Source organism: Tauraco erythrolophus, chromosome 18 (genome assembly GCF_009769465.1).
Source record: "Tauraco erythrolophus isolate bTauEry1 chromosome 18, bTauEry1.pri, whole genome shotgun sequence".
Lineage (NCBI taxonomy): Eukaryota > Metazoa > Chordata > Aves > Musophagiformes > Musophagidae > Tauraco > Tauraco erythrolophus.
Window position 1 is genome coordinate 16,167,946 of NC_141482.1, and position 5,673 is coordinate 16,173,618.

Here is a 5,673-nt window from a genome sequence, read left to right on the forward strand (position 1 = left end):
TAATAAATTTTTTCTCTGGTTTTCTTGAATGGACCCCTTCTTTGTCACACCCCCAGGAGTGCCCAGAAGGGTTCACAACCCTTGGGGGCCGCTGCCCTGGGAGGGGAGATGCCACGAGCGGCGGTGGGAGGTGAGGAGGGGGCTGCTGGGGGGCAGGCTGACCCTGCAGCCGCGGAGCGGTGCTCACCGCTCTGGGCATGGGCTGCAAGCAGCTGGTGGTTGTTCCTCTTCGGTGAACACTGGAGCTCTTACACCCTGGGAAGAGCCTGTCCTACGGGATGCGCTCGCTCTGCCTGATGCTACTGAGCCTTCACCTCATGGGAGCTGGTGGGCGCAGAGAGCACCCTGTGGCCTCTCTGCGGGGACAGGGTGACCCCCCCTCAGCACAAGGACTCTTTGCCTGCAGCAGGGCTGTGAGCAGGGGAAAAAACCCACCGCTGCCGTTCCCCAGCTCCTTCCTCTTGCTGCCCTGCACTGGGGAGGAAACAGCGTGCTCTAGATCCAAGCGAAGGGTTGGCACCAGAGGAAGGGCAGTTCTTCAGCTCTGCACGGAAGCTCAAGTCCAGCTCGGATCACATCAGGCTTCCGCTTAAGAAGCACCAAGCTGCTGTTTCAGTTCAGTGGCCGAAGTGAAGCCCAGCTCACCCGAACACCAGCTTGCTCTGGCTGAATCGGAGCTGCCCAAGACGTGGCGAGGAGCAGGTCTCATCACGGTCTGCAGGAAGCTGCGAGCAGCCAGAGTAACCTCAGCGGGAGGGAAGCCGGCCAGCCTGACGAGGAGGATTTAGTCAGAGGAGGCTGTCACCCCTGTGGCTGAACACAGAGTATTTTCCTTTCCTGTATGATTCAAAGCACCGATGCAACATCCTTGTGCTGGAGATAAACGGGTGAAGAGGGGCAAACCAACCCCTGGCTGGGCATCCCCAGCACGGAGCTGGCTCCGGAGGGGTTTGGCCAGGTGGGCACTGCTGGCAGCGAGAGCGGGGCCAGCGGGGGGGTGTTCTGCCAGGCCGTGGTGATAACTCAGTGTGAGTTAACTCAGGTGTGATAAGCCCGAAATAACTGGCACCGCTCTGCGGCGCGTTGTATAAATTCTCAACTAAATTTAAAAGAAAACACGCCCGAGTTCCTGCGAGCGCTCGGCGAAAGCAGGAGCCCTCGGCTTGAAAGCCACGCGCAGAGCCAGCACCGACACTTGATTAGTGCCGGCTAAAAATAGCTCCGTGCGTAGGTGGACGGAGAGCTCGTAAGCACAAACACAGGAGTGCAGACAGAGACAGGGGTGTTGGCTGGGGCACCGGGGAGCAGCGGTGGCACAAGGGACAGCAGCATCGCCGGGCCCATGGAGGAGCATGGCTGCACCCAGAGTCCTTCCTCTGGGCTGCAGCCGTCAGCACAGGAGCTCAGTGCTGGAGGAGCCCAATATCTTCTTTCTAGACCGTGCTTAACCCCGTGAACACATGCCACCATCATCCTTCATGCATAAAGCTCCAGCAGATCTTGTTTGAGCCATGCCGTTGGCCTCCTTGAGGGAGACAAAACCACGTGTGGGTCTTGAGCAGGGTTTGCCCCCAAGGTCCATCGTGGTGGTGAAGATCTCACAACATTGCCTTTTGGGGCGGGGGGAGGGGAGGGCAAAAGGCAATGTTGTCTCCCCTAGAATCCTTCATCCCAATTGACCCACCCAAGCTCCTTGAAACATCACAGATGCAGGCTCTATGCCCCTGATAACAGCCCTGAGGGGTAACATGTAGGAAGTGGCCCGCGGAGGCGTGTGGATCATAGAACCATAGAATGGTTTGGGTTGGAAGGGACCTCAAAGATCATCTAGTTCCAACCCCCCCTGCCATGGGCAGGGACACCCTCCACTACACCAGGTTGCTCAAAGCCCCATCCAACCTGGCCTTGAACACTTCCAGGGATGGGGCAGCCACAACTTCTCTGGCCAACCTGTTCCAGTGCCTCACCACCCTCTGAGTGAAAAATTTCTTCCTTATATCTAATCTAAATCTCCCCTCTTTCAGTTTAAAGCCATTGCACCTTGTCTTATCACTACACGCCCTTGTAAAAGCCCCTCTCCAGCTTTCCTGCAGGCCCCCTTTAAGTACTGGAAGGCTGCAACAAGATCACCCTGGAGCCTTCTCTTCTCCAGGCTGGATGAAGAAGAACTGGGTTCAATGGGTCTGTGACCCACCATGTAGTGCATCAGAGGGTGTCCTGCACCCATGGTCTATCGCATGTCCCTGATGAGCCTGTGAGGGGCATAGACAGCAGCTGTAGGATGCTCAGCCATGGGAGGGGAAGATAAAAATTGGGCTGTAGGGAGGTGAAGGCATCACCAGAGCCTCAGACAGCCACGTCTTGTTTTGCAGCACTTCCAGGCTGCTGAATGCCACCCACGCACCCAGGCAGTCCCCAGTGTCCATGGCCGGCGGCGGGCACACCCGCGATGGCACAGTGGAACGTGGCATTGCCCCCCCCCTTGACACTGCATTAAGGCCCAAATGCCCTACGCCCTGTCCCACGGGCATGGCCACGGAGAACATGCAGCCAGAAGGTCTGCAGGACCTTCCTCCACACATGAAGGTGGGGAGGAAGGTCTCGGAGACATTTGTACTTGGAGCGATTCTTGCTTTAACCCAGTACATCCATAATTTTCCTCAGAACATCTGCATTTTTCCTCAGCAAGTCCACGTTTTTAACTCAGATCCGTGTTTTCCCTCAGCGGATGTGCATCTTTCCCCAGTAGATCCCCATTTTGCCTCAGAAGATCGCCGCTTTTCCTCAGCAGATCCACATTTTCCCTCAGCGTATCCCCGTTCCACCCTGGCACACCCAGGTTTTGCCGCCATGCGGCCATGTTCTACATCAGCGCACCCGCCGTGTGCCCACACCCACACTCCCGCCAGGGCGGGCGGCTCCCACCGCTTCACAACATGGCGCCTTCCTCCCCCCTCCTTCTCCGCGCCCGGCCTGAAGTGGCCGTGGTGAATTCAGCAGCAAATGCTGTGGTCAGTGCCCTGGACCCCAAGCGGCTCCATGACCACCTCCATCGCCTTCACCCCCGGGCCCTGGCGCCATCTTGGATCCCCTCAGCCCACCATGTCCACGGTCCGGAGCGCCCGCCGGGCCCCTCTCCCCCACCCCGCCATTGCCAACGCGACCAGACTGAATTTCTTTTGTTTGCAACAAACTGCTGGCGGCAAACACGCCACGTCGGAAACACCGCGTGGGCGGCGGGCGGCTCCCCGCCCCGCCGCTGCCTCCCTGCCCTCCCGGCATGCGCGCTCCCTGGCGCTGGCCATGCCAGCCACTCGCGGGCTGGGCTGGTGAGAGCGGGAACAAAAAAAACACTCTTTTTTCCCAGGATATTTATCTAAGTCTTCCTCAGGCAGCCCCAGCCATGAGGCTGCAGCATGGTGGGACAACCGGTGGTGCCCGCGCCGCTGCTGCAGCCACCGGCACCGCTCTCCCCACCAGCCCAAAGTGCCCTGTGGGGTCACGCTATTATTTTTAAGAGATAAAAAGAAGAAAGGTGGTGGCTTGCTGAGCTGTAACATGGTGTTCAGCTGGCACGGTGCTCCCCGGACCCTGACCAGGAGAGCTGGCGGACCCGGCGCGGCGCCTGGACCGCCTTCGCTTGAGCTCCTGCGTCCGGAGCGACCCAAACCACAACCGACCTGACCAGCAGCAGAGACTCTCAAACATCATCCCCTCGTCGCTAAAAATAGATAGGAACGTTAAAAAAAAAAAACACAAAAAGAATGAGAACAATATCTGCTTGACCATCAAAGAGAAAACACATTCATTTTGAGGCAGGAGCACCTGAGAGGAGAACTTTCGGGTTGTATTTTCTCTTTCTGCAGCAGATGGGTTTGGTTTTCTTTGAAATAGATGAATTATCTCATCGCTGCCAGCCCGAGGAAACTGCCTGAGGCACCTCCAGTGCCAGCTTGTGGGCTTGGTGGGGCTGGAAAGTGATCCGGTGAACAACCAGATCAGAACAAACACTTCATTTTCCTTTCGCGCTTGCTACCCGCTTCTTTCCTACTTGTACAGAAAGAGGCAGAACTCGTGGGCTGAAACCCGCGCACTCGCCCCACCGCCCGTCGGAGAACGCGGCGATTCATCGCAGGAGTGGGCTCAGTGACAAGCACGAGCAGCAGCCCAGGGCTCGCCGGACCTGGTGGCTGCAGCCAACAGCTCTGCAGGGCACAATCTTGGCCAACAGCAAGAAAAAAAACAAAAGCCTAATTTCTGCGTATAATAAACGAGGAAATTTGTTGCAGACAGCCGCTGGCGGGGTTCGCGTTGAGACACTGCTCTGCTAGCAGAGGTGGTTTTTCGGGAGGCGGTATCGAACCAGCCATGGGAAATGGGTGTTTTCAAGCTGTTGTGTGAGGAGTATCCGAGATGGCCATCGGCCGATGCATCCCACACGTTGACACATTTACCTGGTGCCACTGGAAACTTCCTCACCAACACCTCAAGTTAACTTCACGCCGCTGTTGCTAAAAGCGATCCTTGGTCAGGCTCGCTCCCCGCCGAGACATTTATGAAAACCGAAGGCATTTGAGAGGCGTTACTCGGCCTCAACAAACGCCAAAGATCCATTTGACCCCGTTGGCCCGTAAATTGACTAATGGCAACAAGAAGAGGAAGGGTTGGGAAAGAGTTCAGTAAAACCATCCAGAGCCCAGAAGCAGCCTGGGGTCTGCCGCAGTGTCCGCGGCGCGAGCTTCCAGCATTTAGGATTTTAAAGTGCAGCACTTTGGGAAGTTTCTCCTTGTTGGGATTTTTCTCGTTGTTTTGGGAGTCCATCAGTAGCCCCACGGATACAGACATCCCTGTCGTGTTCACAGCAGCGCTGTGCAATTGTCCTGCTGTTCTTGCTGGCAATATCTGGTGACTGAAACACTCGGTGCCAAATTTCTGCCGTGGCCAAGCCACCGCGGCAGAGCGGTACCAGCCACCGGCACGGGGCTGCTCCACGTGTCGCATGTCTTGAGGTGGCTGGTGGTGGCAGGCTGGGGTGTGCAGGGGGTTGGGTGACAGTGGGCACAGAGTTTTGCACACACACATTTGGTAGCTTTTAGCAGCCAGTCCAAACTCACCTGGCTTTCTTTTCTAAGCCTTATCCCTAATGTTTTATATATATATATATATACACTATATATATAGTGTAATATATATATATATATAACAGTATAATGGTTTATACTGTTTGTTAGCCAGTAAAATCATAATGCACCCTGAAACTTGGTACAACATCCCTGAAAAGCGGCAGCGAGGGCTTCAGGAGTTTTTCAGACTGTTTCATTTCCCAGTGCCCAGCAAATACGTTTGCAAAATGGTGCTATTTCATCTATCTTCTTTGCTGCCACAATTGTTTTAATATTAATTAATGGGAAATAAGTTTGTTGTGTTAATGGTAACTTGCAGAGTCTCAGCTACAAAAGCAGCAGCGCGCTTGAACACCACAGCTGGAAAGACAGACAGCAGTGGAGAGAGTCACGTTACTTAACTGACCGTCATTTTGTCTCTGCAGCACCATGAGCCGTGTTGGGGAAGGGCAGGTTCAGCGTGGAGCACCCATGGGTGCAGGCTACAGACGTGGGGCTCCTTCCGGGTAGCAGCAAGGTGGCTCGTGCCAAGAGCACAGGTCTCTGCCGT